This window comes from Papio anubis, chromosome 3, assembly GCF_008728515.1.
Source record: "Papio anubis isolate 15944 chromosome 3, Panubis1.0, whole genome shotgun sequence".
Lineage (NCBI taxonomy): Eukaryota > Metazoa > Chordata > Mammalia > Primates > Cercopithecidae > Papio > Papio anubis.
In genome coordinates this window covers 120543040-120566132 of record NC_044978.1, presented here as the reverse complement: position 1 = coordinate 120566132, position 23093 = coordinate 120543040, and the positions used below count along the sequence as shown (strand labels likewise).

General features: G+C 39.2%; 1 long non-coding RNA gene across 1 annotated transcript; it reads right to left on the bottom strand.

Moving 5' to 3' along the window:
- Positions 1-2452: 2452 nt before the first annotated feature.
- On the bottom strand, positions 2453-22368 carry LOC108585937. The gene is made up of 3 exons (XR_001902539.3): positions 21716-22368; positions 12280-12336; positions 2453-2474 (listed from the first exon to the last, which is right to left on the bottom strand). It is a non-coding gene; the product is annotated as an uncharacterized LOC108585937 (long non-coding RNA).
- Between the last annotated feature and the right edge of the window lie 725 nt (positions 22369-23093).

The following is a 23093-nucleotide window of genomic DNA, read 5'->3' as shown; positions in this document are numbered from 1 at the left end:
GGAGGGTCGCCCTCACCAAGAAGCCAAAGGGAAGAGGACGGAATCTTATCTCGGAGGGACGCCCTTAGTCTTCAGAAGGAACTTTATTTATTTTTCTGTTTCACAGCGATCTGTGGAATGTGTGGGTTCCCTGAAGAGGTGGACGGACCCCCGGGGTCGTGCGTTTTCTCAGCCCTGGACCCCTAGCGGAGCTCGATCCTTCCAGAGCTCAGGGCCAGAAATGTTGCGATTCCGAACACTTTCCCCTTCTTCTGAGAGGAGCCGCCCGGCAGACGCTCATCATTAAGAGGCAACGTAATTAACAACGAATGTTTTCCCTTGGCGCTAATGCGAACACCCTGGGGAACTGCCAAGTCTGGTAGGGGAATCGCAGCCGGGGGTGTCTGGGGGAAGCCAGCCGGTGGGCCTGGGATTGCTTGTAGGCGCAGCAGCAAGGAGGGCGAGGTCGAGTGGAATAGAGGTCAGAGACCTTGCTGAACTGCTGGCCTTTTCATGTTTCGGACCCTGAGAGTAAGCTGAGAGAATGGATGGGGTCAAGGCTGGGACAGGCTCTTGGCTACTGCCTGTGGGAGGGGATCTGGGCGGGAAACTGAGACCGGGCGGAAAGGAGGGAGGCAGACCGCTCGCTCTAGGCGCTGAGGTCCGACACCCGCTTGATTTGTCAGTGTCGCCAACAGCCCTCCTCCTGTTGTCAGCAAGGACAGTCGGGAGGGCCTGCTGAGGGCCAGGCACAGTGCAGGGGCGAGCGCCCGAAGGGATCAGCCGCTGGTCTCTGTGCCCAGGGGTTCAAGGCCTGGGAGGAGACGGGCTTTGAAGAGACTTATAAAACAGTGGTGGGTGCTAATTTAGACATATTCCAGACATAGTCACAGGGCGGTCCCGACCAGAGGAGTTTAAGTCAGTGTTACAGTGCTTTATTTAATTACTATTATTTTTGGAAGGCTGTGTGCACCTAGAGGAGGCCAGGGGCTATCTGTGTCTGTTCACTGCTCTATCACTCCCACCTGGGATAACTCTTGGCAAATATGATGCCAGCACCCATTGACCAGGTGCTTAAGATATATAAGGTTGGTGCAAAGTATTTGTATGGTGCAGTCATCATATAAATACTTTTGGCATATAAATGTCATCATTTGGCAGTCATCCTCAGCATAGCCTTGAGACAGATTAGCCCCATTTTACAGATTATCAAACTAAGGCAAAGGATAATAGTGAATCTGGGTCTGAATGTAGTCTGTCTGGATTTTAAAACCTATGTTTTAAAATCATAGTATGAGGCATAAATTGTCTCAGAACTTGAAGAATGACTAGGAGACCAGGAGGGTTGGGTCGGGGGGAATTTTTGCTTTTATTTTCATGGTTTTGCTTCTCAGGTGTTGAGAGTGGTGCACCCTAAAAGTCCCACTCATGTTTTGGTTGCCTGTGCTTGAGGGATATTACTCAAGAAATCTTTGCCCAGTCCAACGTCCTGGAGCGTTTTCCCATTGTTTTCTTGTAGTAGTTTCATGGTTCGAGGCCTTGGATTTAAGTCTTTAATCCATTTTGATTTGATTTTTGTATATAGTGAGATGGAGTCTAGTTTCCTTCTTCTGCATATGGATATCCAGTTTCCCCAGCACCATTTGTTGAAGAGACTGTCCTTTCCCCAATGCATGTTCTTGGCACCTTTGTTGAAAATGAGTTCACTCTAGATGTATGAATTTATTTCTGGGTTCTCCATTCTGTTCCATTGGTCTATGGGTCTGTTTTCATGCCAGTACCGTGCTGTTTTGGTTATAATAACTGTAGCATAATTTAAAGTCAGGTAATGTTCCTCCAGTTTCATTCTTTTTGTTCGGAATGGCTTTGGCTCTTTTGGATCTTTTGTGGTTGCATATAAATTTTATAATTTTTTCTATTTCTATGAAGAATGTCATTGGTGTTTTGATAGAGCTTGCAGTGACTCTGTAGAGTGCTTTGGGTAATATGGACATTTTAACAATATTGATCTAGTCCATGAACATGGAATATCTTTCAATTTTTTTGTGTCTTCAATTTCTTACATCAGTGTTTTACAGTTTTCATCATAGAGATGTTTCATTTTTTGATTAATTCCTAAGTATTTTATTTTATGTGTACCTATTGTGAGATTACTTTCTTGATTTCTTTTTCAGATTGTTCAGCGTTAACATACTGAAATGCTACTGATTTTTTGTAGATTTTGTATACTTCAACTTGACTGAATTTATCAGCTCTAATAGTTTTTTGGTGGAGTCTTTAGGTTTTTCCAAATATAAGATTTTATCACCAGCAAATGAGGATTATTTGACTTCTTTCTTTGCATTTGGATGCTCTCGCTCTCTCTTTCTCTTTTTCTTTCTTTCTTTCTGCCACTCATGTTTTATATTTACTGAGGTTCAACAGGTTTTGGCCCAATTGCCTGTCTCAATTCTGAAGTCAGCATCTCAGGCACTATTGTTCATGATGCAGAAAGGCTATGAGGAAACAAAAAGGGGAAAACTTGATTCTAACATCCCTGTACAGAATTATATACAGTGTGAAAGCAAAGAGGTGGGGCCATATACAGTTGGGCAAATGTAAACCAAGTTTATTTTTGCTGCCCTGTGGAATTGTACATTCTCTCATCTAGGCCTTTTTAATCTTTTAGATACCTACCTGCTTTATTTTGTCTAGACCTGTACAGTACTTAGGAAAAGAACTGTAACTCAAACATGGTAAGGTGCAAATAGCTAATATTTGTAACTTCAACAAGCATTTAATGAGCTTACCCTTGTTAAACTAAAATCTGGCCTGAGAAAGCCTCTGTACTCACATACTTGAGTCCTTATGGACAAACCGTAACCTAACTTAGTAGGTAGACAAACTATGAACCTGATGTAGGAGTATGTAACAAGAGCTGAGTCTTAGCCAATCCTGAGGCAGAAGAATAGGATCCACTCACAGGCGGCCAACTGTTCAAACTGTGTCCAAATAAGGCAAAGGCTGAGCTGTAACCAATCTGGCTGTTTCTGTACCTCACTTCCGTTTTCTATATGTCACCTTCCTCTCTCTGTCCATAAATTTGCTCTGGCCACGTTGTATTGCTCGAGTTGCTCCAAATCTGTAATTCTGAGGGCTGCCCAGTTTGCGAATTTTTTTTTTCTTACTTCATTTTTACAATGGGAAAGAGGAGAGAAAGAGTATAGATTTTTAAAAAGGGAATAGGAAACTTATGTCTTTTAAGACCTTTTCGTGATTAGAAGAGAGCATGTGTATGAATAACTGGGTTCTAAATCTTGGATATTTTGAGATCATAAGTCAGGCCTTTTCTCTAAGTTCTTTTCCTCCCCCTCTCTAAGGCAAGGGATCTGGCTGAGTGGGGAAATTAGGAGGAGGCTGCAACCCTTTATGACTTTTATATTTAAAAGTCCAAACTCTTAGGCAAAGTAAACTCCCTAGGACAGATGATCCCTCTTAGAAGAATAGAGGAGAAGAGCTAGTGCTTCCTAACACCCCAGAATCTATTAGTTTCTGGAAGCAGAGGGGCTCCACTGGCCTGCTGGCTTGCATGAAGAAGTAGTAAGTGCTCAGATTAGAAACGATTGTGTGTGGTTTAGGAGTGGGTGGTCACACCATGTATTGGCCAAACCAGGACACATTTGACAGTGAAAGGGGGCGCTATTAATAATTACGCTGGGACAATAAGCATAAACCAGTACTGTCCCAGGCAAACTGGGATATACAGCAGAATGAAACATACGCAGCTTCAGAAACTAGTAGAATGCCCTAAGCAGGGTGCAGAAGTACCAAATCACTGGGCCTGAAGGGCCATGCACATAGGAGTGATGGGTGGGTAACCCAGTGTAACCTGGGTGATAATTAATTGATGACCCCTGGAGCCCTCTCCTTTCTCTCAGGCAATAAAATGATTACTGTTTATTCATTAAACGTGGAAAGGAAAAAGGAGGGAAGGAGCAACTAGATTGTAATAAACTGTAAGCCTCGAAAGTGCAGGGATTATGTCCGCTTTGTTCATCTACTTCTAGCAGAGGGATTTCAAAGTAAAACCCGATAACTATTGAATGAATGAATGAGGTAAATCTGTATCCTGGGAATAACGGTGGTACTAATAACAGACATAGAGGGTGTAGGAGGGAGGAGAGTTTTGGTTTTGAAAATATTGGCCTTGTCCAGGAGCATGCCTGTGGGTCATGCCTGTAATCCCAGCACTTTGGGAGGCCAAGATGGGAGGATCGCTTGAGGCTAGGAGTTGGAGACCAGCCTGGGCCTCATAGCAAGAGCCCATCTCTACAAAAAATAAAATAATTGGCCGGAAATAAGCAGCCAGGACCTGTTGTCCTGGCTACTCAGGAGGCTGGAGCAGGAGGATAGCTTGAGCCCAGGAGTTTGAGTCTGCAGTGAGCTACGATTGTACCACTGCACTCCGGCCTAGGTAACAGATCCAGACCCTGTCTCCAAAAAAAAAAAAAAAAAAAAAAAAGGGAATACTGGCTTTGAGGTGGCAGTGATATAGTTTTCCAAGGAACTATCTACGAATCATGTGGACATGTGCAACTGTAGCAAGGGAAGTGAGTGCTTGGGAGTCAGATGCATGTTAATAGTGACTGCTGGTCACAGGGAAAGAAAAGAATAAGTCAGAGTTCTAGGGGACTGGAGGAAATATAATCCAAGGGAGGCAATAAGGAATTATCAAACTACTGTATTTGAATTTCAACAAGGGTCAGAGTTTAAAGGAATGACTCTTTGAGGATAGAATTTAATTCATAGAGAAGGTGGGATGGGAGGGAATGGGTGAGAATGGACTGCTCAGTAGGTAAACATTATTCACTGGGGCAGGCTGTTAATTAGCCCCAGTATCGATTTTTTTCTTCGTTCATTTAGTAATAGAGGCCCTACACCCTCGATGAGTTTTTTTCCTCAACAATTTACTTTGAAAATGTTCAAATAACAAAAATACAAGAATTTTGCAATAAAAACAAATATACCCACCATCTAGATTCTACCATTAACATTTTATGGTTCTTGTTTGAGCACTAATCTATCCATCTATCCATTTTAAATGTTGACATATTTTTTAAAAAATTGCACTTTTAAATCCTTTGTGCCTGTCATTACCCAGAGTTCAATATTTGTTTAGTTTTTCTTTTGTTATAAAATTTAAATTCAATAAAATGCACAAATCTTAAGTGTATATGCACTGAATTTCCCCAAATAATCTAATAAGCATTTTATTATAAATATTAAAATAATATAACATAAACATTTTATTATAAATATTATAATTATATATTATAACATATAATAAACATTTTATTGTAAATTTTTTCCAAATATACATCATACTGAAAAGAATTTCATAATGAGCCGCTGTATACTCCCCACCTAATTTTACCTTAACAGTTTATTATAAATGCTTCCTCAATCTATCCACTCATCTGCCTGTCTCTCAGTCAACCTAATTTTTGAGGCATTTCAAATACCTTATTTCTCTCAAGTGCTTCAACATGGGTATCAATCAGAGATAAATGTATGTTTACAGTTTCCTTTCATTTGATGCAGAATTTACATGCAGGAAAATACACAAATTTTAAATGTACATTCACTGAATTTTAACACACACATACACTCATGTAACTTGAGCCTCAATGAAGTTCTAGAACATTACCATCACCCCAGAAAGTTCCCTTTTGCTCCTTATCACGCAATCCGTGCCCCACTTGCCCCAGAGTTTTAATGTTTTCTACCGTAGATTTCATTTGCTAATGGAATCATACAGTATATGTACACTCTTCTGTGAAAGGCTTTTTTCACTCAGCATAATATTTTTGAGATTCATTCATGTTGTTGCTTTTATCAGTATTCCACGTCTTTTTATTACAGAGTAGTAGTTCATTGTGTGAATATACCAAATTGTTCTATTGGTAGATATACCTGGGCTGTTTCCAATTTGGGGATATATTGAGTAAAGCTGCCATGAATGTTCTTATACATGTCTTTTTGTGGATGTATGTTTTTATTTCTCATGAGTAAATACCTGGAATTGGATTGCTGGGTTATAAGGGTAGGAATGTAAGTTAAGATTTGTAAGAAACTGCCAGATATTTTCCCCAAAGTGTTTCTAACTCCTACACTCCCATCAACAGGGTATTAGAGTTCTTGTTGCTGTATGCTTACCAACATTTGGAATTGTCAGTCTTTTAATTTTGGCCATTGTGGTGGCTATGTAGTCATAACCCATTATGTTTTAAATTTGCATTTCCCTGATGATTAATCATGGTGAGCACTTGCCTGTTAATTGCCTATTCATGTGATGACTTGCCTATTAATTGTCTCAATAATAGCTTTTTGACGAGTAGAAGTTTTAAATTTTGATGAAATTTATATATGTTTCTGGCTTTCTGTGACCAGTGTCACAAAATTTTGCCTCTCCCTAAGTCACAGAGATATTCTCATATGTTTGCCTCTAAAAGCTTTATGATTATAGCTTTTATGTTTAGATCTATGATTTGATGGGGTTCAAGACACACTACCCTAACAACTTGATCTTTGAGGAAAGAACAGAAGCAAGAAGGTCATTCTTTGACCTCCTCCTGCCCTTCTTCCCTGACCCAGGCCATAAAACAGTTGACCTTCCCTTGAAGTAGGCTGTATGACCCTAATGTGAACTTTGAAGACCCAGAGATGTCCAGAAGAATCTGAACAAACAGGCCTTGCTAAATTCTCCCCAGTTTATTACCGTTAAATCCTACCCCTTTTGTCCAATTTTACTTCTCAACTATCCACTTCATTAAACTTAGCATAGAAACACAGTTTTTCCTGTTTCTTTGGGTCTTCATTTCTGAAGGCTCCTGTGTCACATAAAACTTAAATACATTTGTGTGCTTTTCTCTTGTTAGCCTGTCTTTTTTTATAGGTTCCTCAGCTGTGAATCTGGTGATGGGTGAGACAGATTCATTTACAGTTAACTTTTTTGTGTGGTGTGAAGAGGGACCCGGTTAATTTTTTTCCAATATGAACATCAGATTATTACAGTTTTATTTGTTGAAAGTACCTTCGTCCCTATTTGTGTTGGTGCCTCTTTTGAAAAATCAAATGGCCATATAAGTGCCATCCTATTTCTGGGCTGTATTCTGTTCTGTAAATCTGTATCTTGATCCTTAAGCCAGTACCACACTTCCTTGATTAATCTTTATGGTAAGTCTTGCAGTCAGGTAATATACATACTCCAAATTTGTTATTTTTCAAAATGCCTTAGCTATCCTAGAGTCTTTGAAAATCCATATAAATTTTATAACAAGCTTGTCAATTAAAAAAGACCTTGGGATTATTATCACCGGATTACATTGAATCTATGATCAGTTTGGGTAGAACTGACATGTTTCCATTTATTTTAAATGCCTTAATTTCTCTCAACAATGTTTTATAGTTATCAGTAGAGTAGTCTTGCATGTCTTTGACTACATTTGTTCCTGAATATTTTATTTTATTTTTTAGATCGTGTCTCGCTCTATCACCCAGGTGGGAGTGCAGTGGTGCAGTCTTGGCTCATTGCAACCTCTGTCTCCTGGGTTCAAGCAATTCTCCTGCCTTAACCTCCCAAGTAACTGGAATAACAGGTGCCCACCACCATGCCCAGCTAATTTTTGTATTTTTAGTAGAGATGCAGTTTCACCATGTTGGCCAGGCTGATCTCGAACTCCTGATCTCAGTTGACCTGCCTGCTTCAGGCTCCCAAAGTGCTGGGATTATAGACATGAGCCATTGTGCCCAGCCCTGAATATTTTATTTTATAATACAATTATAAATTAAAGTTCTGGTTAGTTTTCAGTTGTTTGCTGCTAGTATGCTGGAATACAATTGTTTTTGTATATTTACTTTATATCTTGAAACCCTGTTAAATTCACTTATTAGTTCTAACAGTTGTTTATAGGTTAAGACTTTTTTGTAAACAATTACATCAAATGCAAATAGAGATAATTTTACTTCTTCCTTTGTAAGTTTTTGTCTTTTATTCTTTTTGCCTTATGGCAAAGTCTAGTACCTCCAATACAATGTAAAATAGAGGTAGTTGCAGTGGATATCCTTGCCTTGATCCCAATTTTAGGGGGAACTTTCAATATTTCACTATTAAGTATAACATTAGCTATAGATGTTTGGGTTAATTATATTTTTCAAGGAAGTATCCATTTCCTCTACATTGTTGAAATTTTTTTTTGCATAAAGTTCATAATATTCTCTTGTTAGATCCTTCCTGATGTAGGTAATTTATATTCTCACTTTTTTTCCTGGATTAAATTGGGGAATTATCAGTTCTGTTGACTTTTGTTCTTGTTAATTTCCTCAGTTGTTTGTTTTGTCCTTTGTTGAGTTTTGCTCTGGCCTTTATTATTTTCTTCTTCCTCCTTAGTTTTGGTTTGTGTTGCTCTTTCTCTAGCTTTATTTAAAAAACAAAACAAAACAAAAAAAAGGAACAGAGTCAGACTTGCTCAGCCTGCCTTGTAGCTAGGACTACAGGTGCACACCACCATGCCTGGCTGTTTTTTTTTTATTTAAAATTGTTTTTTGTAGAGATGAGATCTTGCTATGTTACCCAGGCTGGTCCCAAATTCCTGGGCTCAAGCAATCCTTTTGCCTTGGCCTCCCAAAGTGCTAGGATTACAGGTGTGAGCCATTGTGCCCAGCTAGAGCTTTTAAAGTAGAACCTTAGCTATTGATTTTAGTCTATTCTTCTTTTCTAATATAAGCATTTTCTACCATAGATTGTATTTGCAAATAGAATCATTATATATGTATACTATTAATTTCCCTCTATTCATTTCCTTCAATATATCCCATAATTCTTGATGTATTTCATTATTACTCAGTTTAAAATATTTTCTAATTTTTCTTATGATCTCCTCTTTGGTTTGGCTGCAGTATGAAAGCATTTTAATTTCCAAATATTTGCAATTTTCCTACATATCTTACTGTTATTTCTAATTTCAGTGTCAGGGAACATAATCTGTATGGTTTTAATCCTTTTAATTTTATTGAGACTTGTTTTATGGGCATGTATATGGTCTATCTTGGTGCATATATCATGTGTAATTGAAAAAAAATTATATTCTTCACTTATTAGGTTTAATGTTCTAAAATATCAGTTAGGTCAAGATAACTGACCTTGTTCCAATCATCTATGTGCTTACTGAGACTTTTTGGCCTAGTTTTAACTATTTTTTAAAAATCTTACTTTAAGTTCCAAAATATGTGTGCAGAACGTGCAGGTTTGTTACATAGGTAAACGTGTGCCATGGTGGTTTACTGAACCCATCAACCTGCCATCTAGGTAGTAATCCCCACATGCATTCGGTATTTATCCTATTAACTGATTAGGAAGAGATATTAAGATCATAGATTTATATTCTGTCTTTAATTTTGTCAATTGTGTTATGCATTTTGAAGCTTTTTAAGTAGATATGTATTATAGTTTTTGATGAATTGACACTTTTATCACTATGAAATTGCCCTCTTTATCTGTGGTAAAACTTTTAGTCTTGTATCTATTTTATCTGATATTAATATAGCCACTTCAGTTTTATGATTACTGATTGCATGTCATTTTTCATCTAATTACCTTTAATATATTACTTTCTAAATATTTAAGTGTATCTTGAAAGTAAAGTTGGGTCTTGGCTTTATAATTTATTTGGACAATTACCACCTTTAAATTGGAATGTTTAGCTCACTAAAATGTAATGCAATTACTGATAATGTTGAGTTTAGGGTTAAAGTGTCAATGCTTTCTGTTTGTCTCCTTTGTTCTTTGTTTCTCTGTTCTTCCTTTCCTGCTCTCTTTTGAAGTATTTTTTAAAATTTCTTTTTTTTTTTTTTTTTTTTTTTTTTGAGATGGAGTCTTGCTCTGTCTCCCAGGCTGGAGTGCAGTGGTACAATCTCAGTTCACTACAACCTCTGGTTCAAGTGATTGTCCTGCCTCAGCCTCTAGAGTAGCTGGGATTACAGGCATGCGACCATGCCCAGCTAATTTTTGTATTTTTTTTTTTTAGTAGAGACAGAGTAGAGACAGAGATTACAGGCGTGAGCCACTGTGCCTGGCCAAAGTTTTGTTTTAACTTATGGACTGACCTTTTAGTTATAACTTTTTGTATTTTAAAATTCATAGTCTAGAGATTACAATTACAGACTCTTGGTTCCTTGTAATTTATTAAAATTCTTCATTTTTTATGTTATTCAAACTGAATTTCTATTGATCTATTTCAAGTTCATTGACCATTTCATCATCTCTATTTTGCCTTAGATACATTCAGTGTCTTTTTCATTTCAGATATTATATGTTTCAGGCTTATAAATTTTCTTTTCATGATCTTTATTTGTCTTCTGAGATGTACTCTCTTTTAATTCACTATGAGCCTTTATTATGAACATTTTCCTTTACCTCACTGAGCATAGTTAGATTCGCTGCCTTAAGATCTTTTTTGTGCTAATTCTAGCCTCTGGGTCAACCCAGGGGTTGGTCTTTGCTGACTGTCATTTCTTTTGAGATTGGATCACATATTCCTGCTTCCTCATATGTCAAGTAATTCTGGATTGTAACCTGGACAATGTGACTATTGTATCCTGGAAACTCTGTATTCTGTTGTATCTTTCTTCAACGAGTGTTGATATTTTTGTTTTAATAGGCAATTAATGTGGTTGAAATAAAATTTCAAGCTCTAGCTTTTGGTGAACAGCTCAAATCTCAGTACAATTATTATATTTTTAGATTGTCTTCTTGCAATCTGCCCTGCAAATGCATAGTTCAGGGTTCAGTCAGAAATTTGGGCAGAGTTAAAAACAAGAGTTAGGCCTTTTTTCTTTCTTTTTTTTTTTTTTTTTTTTTTTTGAGACGGAGTCTCGCTCTGTCGCCCAGGCTGGATTGCAGTGGCCCGATCTCGGCTCACTGCAAGCTCCGCCTCCCGGGTTCACGCCATTCTCCTGCCTCAGCCTCCGGAGTAGCTGGGACTACAGGCGCCCGCCACCACGCCCGGCCAGGCCTTTTTTCTTTATCTTTCTTCTGTGTTGCCTTGCTGCCTTTTTAGCAATTGTGGTTTGTCTGAACTCTCCTCTGCTGCATTGAGCCAGAAAAATAGTGGGTTTGCTATCAGATTTTTAGCTGTTCATAAGATGCTGACTGTGGCCTGCCCTCGGGATACAAGCCCTAAAAATGGAAAACATCATGTTCCTTTTTAAAATTTTGATGAATTTTCAAGACTCTTTTGTTCCTTCCCCAGAGCTTTCAGGTAGATGTTTTTGTATTTTGTCCTTTATGGTTGATAAATGCAGGAGGATCAACCTATTAGGGTACTCCTTCACCATATTCACAGTGGAACTCCTCGAAGAATTTTAACTAAACACAATGTCATCCATGTAGAGTTGATACTTTCTAGGTCTGACCATATGCCTAAGTTCTTATCACTGGAATTTAAGACGAAGAGATTTATGTAATTTGGTTGGGGGTTGTATCCTTAAGAGTAATTGGCTTGCCTTTCCTTTCTCTCTTTTTTCTCTTAGGGTCTTTGACCATACAGATGAGAGTGAAACCTTAGGGGATGACAGAGTAATAAGAAGGAATGATGGGCCGGGCGCAGTGGCTCACGCCTGTAATCCCAGCACTTTGGGAGGTTGGGGCGGGCGATCGGACAGGAGATCGAGACCATCCTGGCCAACACTTGGTGAAACCCCGTCTCTACCAAAAATACAAAAAAAAATTAGCCGGGTGTGGTGGCAGCTGCCTTGAGTCCCAGCTACTCGGGAGGCTGAGGCAGGAGAATGGCGTGAACCCGGGAGGCGGAGCTTGCAGTGAGCTGAGATCTCGCCACTGCACTCCAGCCCGGACGACTGACCGAGACTGTCTCAAAAAAAAAAAAAAAAAAAGAAGGAATGATGGATCCCATATAGTTTCGTGAAACAAAGCCACTGAATGCCCACCTACCTCTTGACTTTCATGAGAGACAAATTCCTCTCTTGTTTTAGTCACTGTATTTTTCATCTATCTGTTACAGCAGCTTAGGCTATATCTTAATTATGATGAAAATTTCTGGAGTGTTTATCTTCAAGATCCCCAATAACTGGATGCAGGATAAAAACCAGTAACCTAGTTGTTTAGTCAATGTCAGATAACTAGTTTGCCCAGTTTCTCACTTTCCTTTCCCACTATTTTTTTAAATTGAGGTATAATTGACAATATAATACACAGATCTTAAATATTCAGCTTGATGAATGTTGAGAATTGCATATACTCACGTGTAGGGGAGAAAAAACACCTTTTCCTCTATCCATCTTAGGTTCGTGGCTGAGGCCCTACAACAAAAGACAGATTAACAAAAGGAAAGCATGTAAATTTGTTTAATGTAAGTTTTATGTGACATGGAGCCTTCATAGGGGAATAAAGACCCAAAGAAATAAATTAACGTGAGTATTTTGTGATAGGTTTGAAGAAGAGTGAACCGTCATGGAGAAATATAATAGAGCAAAAAGGGTATGATCCAGGGGAAATAAACATGGGAGAACTTAGCAAGCGTGTGTGTTCAGATTCCTGTCAGTGTGCTTGTGTCTTCAGAGATAAGGATGCTCCCTTCCTTTGGGTATTGAGACGGTACTTCTCTTTGAGGGTCTTATGACCTGTTTCAGGGGATGGTCAGAAAATCCTTCCTAGGTTTTATGACCTGCTTCAGTGGAGTACAGTGGGGAAAGATCTGAGGCACCTTCCTATACATGCTGTTTCTCAAATTTCTTCAACTTAAAATATTTAATATGCCAAGGTTCCTCATTCTGGGGTACCGTGTTCTGAACCGCATTACATGTAACCACCACCCTAAGCATGACACAGAATATTTCTAACTTCCAGTAAATTCCCTTTTGCCATCCACAACCACTTTCTCATTTCTTTCATTACTTTTGTCTATCATTTGTTTATATCAAGTTCTGTTCTGGAACTTGATATAAACAAAGTATGTATGCTTGTGTGTGTGTCTTCTTTTGCTTAACACAGTGGTTTTGTAATTCGTTCATGTTGTTACATGTATCAGTAATTCATTCTTTTTTATTGATAGTAGTATTCTGTGGCATTCGGCTACAGCAATTTGGTTTACATATTTACCTGTTGATGAACATTTGGGTTGTTTTGTGTTTTGACTATTGTGATTCAAGCTGCTATGAACATTTTTGTACAAGTCTTTTGTATGGACATACATTTTCATTTCTCTGTGGAAATTATCTAGAAGTAAAATTGCTAGATCATAGGGTAAATATGTTTAATTTTATAACTACCAAAGTTTGCTCAAGTGGCTTACATGCTCACCAGCAGTGCGTGAGGACTCGGTTTCCTGCGTTACTCACCGACACTTGATCTCAGTCATTCTAGTGAGTGTGTAATGGACTCTTACTGTGTTTTAACCTTCCATTTCCCTGATAATTTAAAAACATTGATCACCTTGTGCATATTGGCTCTTTGCACGTCTTCTTCTGTCAAATGTCTATTTAATTCTTTTTCCACGTTTTGTATTTATATTTGCTGATTTGTATTTATATGTAACATGTAAGACAGGGTTCAGAGCACACTACCCCAAAATATAGCACTTTGGCATTTGAGAAAACAGTAGAAGCAAGAAAGACTCTCAATCTTCTCCTGCCATTCTCCCCTAAAGCAGGACATAAAATAATTCTGACTTTCCTCTAAAGTAGGTCATAAGACCTTCATTCCAAAGGGGTCCTCCCTATATCCAGAGGAAGGAAATAAAGACACAGAGAAGTATCTGAACAAGCAGACCTTGCTAAGTTTCCCTCCATTTATCACCATTAGATCAGATTCCTTTGTCTAATCATAATTCTATATGACTATCTACTCTTCATCAAACCGAAGCATAAAAAGATACACTTTTCCCTGTTTCTCTTGGCCTTCATTCCTAAAGGCTCCCATGTCATATAAAACTTGTATTAAATAAATTTGTGGGATTTTTTTTCTTGTTAATCTGTATTTTGTCTCAGCCATGAACCTTGTGATAGGTAAAAAATATATATTACTTTTTCTTTCCTATGTGGAAATAAATATATTTGTATTTACACCTCATAGACACATTTCTTTTTTAAAAAGCTGTATTTGCAAGATTTATTTAAATCTTATGTGTATTTGGGATGGTTAAAGAGGGAATTGATATAGATTATGGAAGGGGCTAAATCCCCACCTAAGCCACCCCCAGGTGCTTTGACCCTAGCAGGCGATGGGGTACAGAGACTGACTATTGGTAGAGCAAAATTGAAGATCTCTTAAAGAAAAGCAAAGACCAGGAATCAATGCCTCCATCACCTCTGGATTCAGTACTATCAAAGCAAGCATTGCTCCCCTTACATGACCAACCCCTCCCAACCCACTTTGGGGTGAAATTTTCTAGCTCCCCATCTACAGCACATAGCCCCATTACAGGTATCTCTCCCTGCAACCTGCAGTTGAGATAATTCACTATGTTCCTCTCTTGTGTCAAACTCTTCATAAGCATGAATTCTGGTGGCTGGATAAGCTCCATCAAACAGATATTTTCTTACTTATTCATTCTTCTACTAATTTCTATTTTCTATCAGCAATATATGAGGGTTTTGCTTTCTGTAGATCCTTGCCAACACTTGTTATTATTCATCTTTTTTTTTTTTTTTAACTATAGCCATCCTAGTGGGTATGGAGTCGTATCTCATGATTTTGATTTGCACTTCCCTAATGATTGATGATGCTTACCATCTTTTCATGTGCATTTTGCCCATTTGTATATTTTCATTGAAGAAATGTCTTTTTAAATCCTTTACCCATTTTAAAAATTATTTATCTTTTTATTATTGAGTTGTAAAAGTTAGTTGTATGTTCTGGATACAAGTCCTTTATTAGGTATATGATTTGCAAAAAAATTTTCCCATCATGTGGTTTGTCTTTTTGCTGTTTTCTCCCTACATTATTCCCTTTTTGTAGCTTTTATTTCCTTATTTTTAATTGACACATAATTGTACATATTTATGGAGTACAGTGTGATATTTTCATACATGCCTATACAATGTGTAATGATCAAGTTAGGGTAATTAGCATATCTGTTACCTCAAACACATATTATTTCTTTGTATTTGGAATGTTCAAAATCTGCTTTTAGCTATTCGAAAATATATAATAAACTGTTTTTCCTTATACCCACCCTATAGTGCTGTAGAGCCGCAGAATTGATTCCTCCCATCTAGCTGTACTTTTGTGTCCATTAACCAACCTTAGGCTATCCCACTCTCCCCTCTACCCTTCCCCACCACTACTAACCACTGTTCTATCCTCCACTTCTGTGAGGTCAACTTTTTTAGCCTCCACTATGAGTGAGAGCATACTGTGTTTGTCTTTGTATCTGTCTTATTTCACTTAAGATAATGTCCTCCTAGCTCATCCATGTTGTCATGAATGACAGAGATTTGTTCTTTTTTGTGGCTAAATAGTGTTCCATTGGGTATATATACCACATTTTCTTTATCCATTCATCTGTTGACTGACACTTAGGTTGAGTCCATATTAGGGTATTGTGAATAGTGCTGGAATAAACATGGGGATGCAGATACCTCTTTGACATACTAATTTCCTTTCCTTTGAATATATACCCAGTAGTGAGATTGCTGGATTGTGTGATAGTTCTGTCTTTAGTTTTTTGAAGAACCTCTGTACAGTTTTCCATAATGGCTATACTAATTTATATTCCCACCAAGAGTGTATGAGTTCCCCCTTCTTCACATCCTTGCCAGCATTTATTTTTTGTCTTTTTGATAATAGCTGTTCTAATTGGAGTGACATGATACCTCATTGTGGTTTTGATTTTTGTTTCTCTGATGTTGAAAATTTAGTGATGTTGAGCATTTTTTCATATACCTCTTGGCCGTTTGTATGTCTTCTTTTGAGATATTTATTGAGCTCATTAGCCCATTTTAAAATCAGATTATTAGGTTTTTTGCCATTGAGTTGTTTGAGATTTTTATGCTGGATATTAGTCTTTTTTTTTTTTTTTTTTTGAGACGGAGTCTCGCTTTGTCGCCCAGGCTGGAGTGCAGTGGCGCGATCTCGGCTCACTGCAAGCTCCGCCTCCCAGGTTCCCGCCATTCTCCTGCCTCAGCCTCCCGAGTAGCTGGGACTACAGGCGCCCGCCACCACGACCGGCTAATTTTTTGTATTTTTAGTAGAGACGGGGTTTCACTGGGTTAGCCAGGATGGTCTCGATCTCCTGACCTCGTGATCTGCCCGTCTCGGCCTCCCAAAGTGCTGGGATTACAGGCGTGAGCCACCGCGCCCAGCCTGGATATTAGTCTTGTGTCAGATAAATAGTTGGCAAATATTTTTCTCTTGTTCTGCAGGTTGTTTTTTTATTCTGTTCATTTTTACCTTTTGCTATGCAGAAGCTTTCTAGTTTGATATTTGCTAGTTTTTGCTTTTTAGTTCGTCTTTGTCTATTTTTGCTTTTGTTGACTGTACTTTTGAGGTCCTCTCCATAAAATATTTTCCCAGACCAATGTCTAGAAGTGTTTTCCCTACGATTTTTTCTTTCTCTTTTTTTCTTTTCTTTTCTTTTTTTTTTTTTTGGAACAGGATCCAGCTGTGAGTCACCCAGGCTGGAGTGCAGTGATATGACCACGACTCCCTGCAGCCTTGACCTCTTAGGCTCAAACAATCCTTCCACCTCAGCCTTCTGAGTAGCTGGGACTACAGGTGTGTAACACTATACCTGGCTAGTTTTTTATGTTTATTTTTGTAGAGATGGGGGTCTCTCTCTGTTTCCCAGTCTAGTCTCAAACTCCTGGGCTCAAGTGATCCTCCCACCTCAGCTTCCCAAAGTGCTGGGATTACAGGAACAAGCCACTGCACCTGGTTTTCCCCTATGTTTTCTTCTAGTAGTTTCATAGTTTCAGGTCTTATAATCAACCTTGAATCCATATTTGGTTGATTTTTTTTTAATATAGTGAGAGATAGGGGTCTATTTTTATTTTTCTGCAACTGGATACCCAGTTTTCCAGTACCACTTACTGAAAAGACTGACCCTTCCTCAATGAATGTTCTTGATATCTTTGTTGAAAATCTGTTGGCTATAAATATGTGAATTTATTTCTGGATTCTCTGTTGTGTTCCATTGGTCTGTAGCTCTGGTTTTATGCCAGTACCTTACTATAGCTTTGTAGTGTATTTGGAAGCCTGGTAGTGTAAGGCCTCCAGTTTTGGTGTTTTTGGTTTTTAGTTTTGTTTAGTTTAGTTTTGCTCTGCTCAGGATTGCTTTGGCTATTTGGAGTCTTCTGTGGTTCTGTGTGAATTTTAGGACTTTTTTTCTATTTTTGTGAAGAATGTCATTAGTATTTTGGTAGGGATTGTATTGAATCTATAGATAGTTTTTGGTAGTATAGCCATTTTCACAATATTAATTCTTCCAAGCCGTGAACATGGAATATCTTTTCTTTCTTTTTTTTCATCCTCTTGCATTTCTTTCATTGGTGTTTTATAGTTTTTCTTCTAGAAATCTTTTACCTCCTTGGTTCATTTTATGCCTAGGCCTTTTATTATTATTTTTTGGTAGCTATTGTAAATAGGATTACTTTGACTTCTTTTTCTGCTACTTTGTTGCTGGTATATAGAAATGCTATTGATTTTTGTATGTTGATTTTGTACACTGTAACTTTACTGAATTTATCAGTTCTAGGAGTTTTCTGGTACAGCTTTTTAGGGCTTTCTATATATAACATCATGTTATCTGCAAACAGAAAATTTGACTTCCTCCTTTCCAGTTTGGATGCCCTTTATTTCTTTCTGTTGCCTAATTGCTCTAGCTAGTAATTCCTGTACTGTGTCGAATAAAAGTGGGGAAAGTGGGCACTGTTGTGTTGTTGCAACGTTTGGAGGAAAGGATTTCAACTTTTCCTCATTTGGCATGATGTTGATTGTGGGTCTGTTATATATGGCCTTTATTGTGTTGACGTATATTCTTTCTATACTTAGCTTGTTGAAAGTTTTTTTCATGAAGGTATGTTGAATTTTATCAAACGCTTTTTCTGTGTCTATTGAGATGATCATATGGTTTTTGCCCTCTATTATATTAATGTGATGTATCATGTTTATTGATTTGCATATGTTAAACTATTCTTGTATCCATGGGATAAATCTCGCTTAATTATATACGATGAATGATGTTTTTAATGTGCTGCTGGATTCGGTTTGCTATTATTTTGTTGTGCATTTTTGTATCTATGTTCATCAGGAATATTGGCCTATAGGTGTGTGTGTGCGCGCGCGTGTGTGTGTCCGTCCTTGTCTGGTTTTGTTATCAATACTGGGCTCACAGAATGAGTTTGGAAGAATTTCTTCCTCTTCAATTGTCTGGAAGAGTTTGAGAAAAATTGGTATTAGTCCTTCTTTAAATGTTTGGTAGAATTCCACAGAAAAGCCGTTGGTTCCTGGGCTCTTCCTTGATGGTAGACTTTTTATTACAGATTCAATCTTGTTACTTGTTGGTGTATTTAGACTTCCTATTTATTCTTCGTTTAATCTTGATAGGTTGTATAGTCCAGGAATTTATCCATTTTTGCCAGGTTTTCTAACTTGGCACATAGTTGTTTGTAATAGTTTCTAGTGATCCTTTGTATTTCTGTGGTGTCAATTGTAATGTCTCGTTTTTTGTTTCTGATTTTATTTGGGATTTTTCTCTTTTTTCTTGGTTAGTCTAGCTAGTGGTTTGTCAGTTTTTGTTTATCTTTTAAAAAAAACAACTTTTTATTTCACTGGTTTTTTTTTTTTTTTTAGTTGTATTTGTTTTTAGTCCCAATTTTGTTTCTTTCTGCTCTGATCTTTAGTATTTCTTTCCTTCTAATTTTGGGTTTGGGTTGTTCTTGCTTTTCTAGTTTCTTGAGATACATTGTTATATTGTTTATTTGAAACCTTTAAACTTTTTTGATGTAGGTGTTTATTGCCATAAATGTTCTTAATACTGCTTTTGTTGTATTCCATAGGTTTTAGTATGTTGTTTCTATTTTCTTTCTTTTTTTTTTTTTTTTTTTGAGACGGAGTCTCGCTCTGTCGCCCAGGCTGGAGTGCAGTGGCCTGATCTCAGCTCACTGCAAGCTCCGCCTCCCGGGTTCACGCCATTCTCCTGCCTCAGCCTCCTGAGTAGCTGGGACTACAGGCGCCCGCCACCTCGCCCGGCTAGTTTTTTTTTGTACTTTTTAGTAGAGACGGGGTTTCACCGTGTTCGCCAGGATGGTCTCGATCTCCTGACCTCGTTATCCGCCCGCCTCGGCCTCCCAAAGTGCTGGGATTACAGGCTTGAGCCACCGCGCCCGGCTCTATTTTCATTTGTTTCAAAACATTTACAAATTTTTTCCTTTTTTATTTCATTTTTTTAGAAACGGGATCTTGCTCTGTTCCCCAGGCTGGAATGCAGTCATAGCTCATTGCAGCCTTGAACACCTCAGCTCAAGCAATCCTCCTGTTCCAGCCTCCTGAGTAGCAAGGACTATAGGAGACTGCCACTATGCCTGGCTAATTTAAAAAATATATATTTTGTAGATATAGAGTCTTGCTATTTACTCAGGCTTGTCTTGAACTCCTGGGCTCAAGCAATCCTCCTGCCTCAGCCTTCCAAACGGATGGGATTATAAACATGAGCCACTATGCCTGGCTAATTTCCTTCTTAACTTCTTCATTGATCCATTGGTCATTCAGGAATATGTTATTTAATTTCCATATTTGTAAAGTTCTTCTTATTGATTTCTATTTTTATTCCATTGTGGTCAGAAAAGATACTTGACATAATTTTAATTATTTAAAAACTTTTAAGACTTGTTTTGTGGCCTGATATGGGGTTTATCCTGGAGAGTATCCCATGTGCTGATAAAAAGAATATATATTGTGCAGCTGTTGGATGAAATGTTTTGTAAATGTCTGTTAGGTTCATTTGATCTAAAGAGCAGTTTAAGTCCAATGTTTCTTTGTTAATTTTCTGTCTTGATAATGTGTCCAATGCTGAGAGTGGGGTGTTGAAGTCTTCTTCTATTATTATATTCAAGTCGATGGGGAGAGTTAAAGGGATTCCTCTTGGTGTCAGGTATGACATGGTCTACAAGCAGCTGCACCAGCGCTGGGTTTGAGGTGCAGGTGCTCAGAGCAGCTGTAGGGCTCAGAGTCTCACAAACCCATTGTGGCACTTGGGTCTTGGGGTGTAGATTTGCTCTCTGTGACAGGGTTGGATGTAGGTTGCCCACACCACCAGAATCGGTAACTCCGAGTCATCCCCTGTAGCTGAGGCAGGGTTGTGGTGATGGTTCTTCCACTGGGTACAGGGCACACCACTGGCCAGACTCAGGAAGAACAAGGGTGCTCTGGAGGTTTGGGCCTGGGGAGCGGGAGATCCCTGCAATCTGGGAACTCGAGTCAATAGGGCTCAGTGGCAACTCAGGTCCCATAAGGTGACTGTGTAGTAGTGACTCTAAACTAAGCTTGTCCAACCTATGGTGTGTGGCCACATGTGGTCCAGATGACTTTGTATGTGGCCCAACACAAATTCATAAACTTTCTTAAAACATTGAGTTTTTTTTTTTAAGTCTGTCAGCTGTCATCACCTATCATGTTAGTATATTTTACGTGTGGCCCAAGACAATTTTTCTTCCACTGTGGCCCAGGGAAGCCAAAAGATTGGATACCCCTCCTCTAGACCGTGGGATGGTGGGACTCGGCAGTGTCCCAGAGTGAGAGGCCAGGTGCAGTGGCAGCAAGTATCCCAGAATGGTGGAGCACATCTGTCGTTTGGGCCTTGGGGGAGCAGGGAATAGCAAGTGATATCTTCACTTCCCAAGAAGAGGGGTATCTCAGCAGTTCAGACTTGAGGGAGCTAGTCCAGCCCCAAGGAAGCACAGGGTACTAGAGTCGTTTGGCCTGTAGGACAGGGTGTCTCACCTCAACCACTGCTCTATTTCCCTGGGACGTGGGGTACTACATCAGCTCAGCCCTGTGATCACAGCTGCTCAGCTTGGCCAAGGCACCAATTCCCCAGGGGCTGTGCTGCTTCAGGACTGGGAGGCATGACTGTTCTGGGTGGCCCAGGGACCATTTCCCTCAGTTGCAGGACACTGCATCAGCATTAAGTCCTAGGGTGCATGGCCTCTCTGAGTGGTAGCCGAGGCATCATTTTTTGGGATGCAGGGTGCTGCTTCAACTTAAGTAGAGGGGAAGAGTGACTACTGTGAACAGCTTAGGTACTGTTGCAGGGAGGCAGGGTGCCGCTTCAGCTCTGGCCTGAAAGGACAGGGGTAGGGGTAGGTGGAGTGACTCCACCTCTGCTTGGCGCTATGGGAAGGCTGTAACAGCTACTTGCAGCTCAGCTTGGGGCTGTCAGGTCACCGGGATAGGGTGGTTAAGTGGCAGCTTAGCCTCAGGGATGAAAGGGAGCTGGGGCTATGCACCCCTGGAGCAAGACACACTCCAGCTGTAGTTTCAGTTCCTAGGTGGTATAGCACAGTAGCCACGTGGGCTGTGGGGCACAGCACGGTGTTCGCTCCTTCTCTTGGGGAGCACAGCTATGTGGACTCCAGGCAGGTCCCCCAGCTGGGCTGAGTGCCTGTGAGGACCGCAGGGGACCCCAGTGATGAGGCTTGTAGATATCCAAGGTGCTGATGGGGATTTATGGAGTCCTCTTACCTCCACACCATAAGGAGAAGTTCTTCCTGGTTCCCAGCTAGTCCCAGTTAGGAGACAGGACAGTAGAGGCCCAGGATTTCCTTCCATTCTCTTTGGCCATCCTGAATTTCTCTGCTCACTGGGGTTTCTGTTACTTCTCTGATGCACTGTGGCACTCTCCCTCACTTATTTTGGTTAAAATGTAGTTGTTTATTCATTGTTCTGGTGGTCATTGTGAGAGAGACGAGCACCAGGGGCTTCCAGTTGGCCATCTTGCTCAATGCCATAAATCTCCTATAGATAGAAGTCTTTATTTGGTACTTTCTACTGATTTCTGATCAGTATGATCTGAAGAGCTGTAGTTGGTTGTACTTTTATTAGCAGACATATCATATATCTTCTCAATTAGCTATGCAAATGCATATATTTAATCATCTAGAGTAATGATGAACTCAGAGATTTCCTGCTGTACCTCCCTCCCTACACATGCGTCTCTCTCATCTACCTGTAGAGGCACATTAATTAACCCCACACTGTAAATTGATTTTCTTAGTTTCTTCTTCCTAAGCACATTTTACTCCTTAGTTAGCTTTTAACTGACATTTGCAAGAAGGATTTACTTTTTTTTTTTTTTTTTTGAGACAGAGTCTCACTCTGTTGCCCAGGCTGAAGTGCAGTGATGCAATCTCATCTCACTGCAAACTCCGCCTGCTGGGTTCAAGCAATTCTCCTGCCTCAGCCTCCAGAGTAGCTGGGACCACAGGCGTGCACCACCATGCCTGGCTAATTTTTGTATTATTATTATTTTTTTTTTTTAGCAGAGACAGGGTTTCAGCATGTTGGCCAGGCCAGTCTTGATCTCCTGACCTCAAATAATCCACCCACCTTGGCCTCCCAAAGGCACGGGCTCACTCTGTCTCGAAAGAACAAAACAAAACAAAAACCCAAAAACAAACAAAAAACACATTCAGTGATACATTATCAAACTGAGGTTGACCTTCTGAGGCAACTTGGAAGATGTTGTTTGTTCTTCATATCCTAAGCTTAAGTTCCTTTTCTGCCTATCTGCTTTCACTGGAAGGGACATCAGACTACCTTCCTGCCTTTTAATAAATCTGCTCTAAACCATTGTGTACAAGGTTAGGTATTCTATTTCTTTTTTTTTTTTTTTTTCTTTTAATCTTTGAGGGAAGATGGCCTTTTAAAATTCTCATTCCGGTGTTCATGAGCTGTCTTTGAGTTGTTCCTTTTTTATCAAATCAATTATTATCACTACAAAATAAAGCCAATTCCTATATTCTGTTCTAATTAGAGATGAGGAATAGCTCTCATTCATTCTTACACATAAACAATCTTGCAACATCTTTAGATTTTTTTTTTTTAACTTGAGGTGAGATTC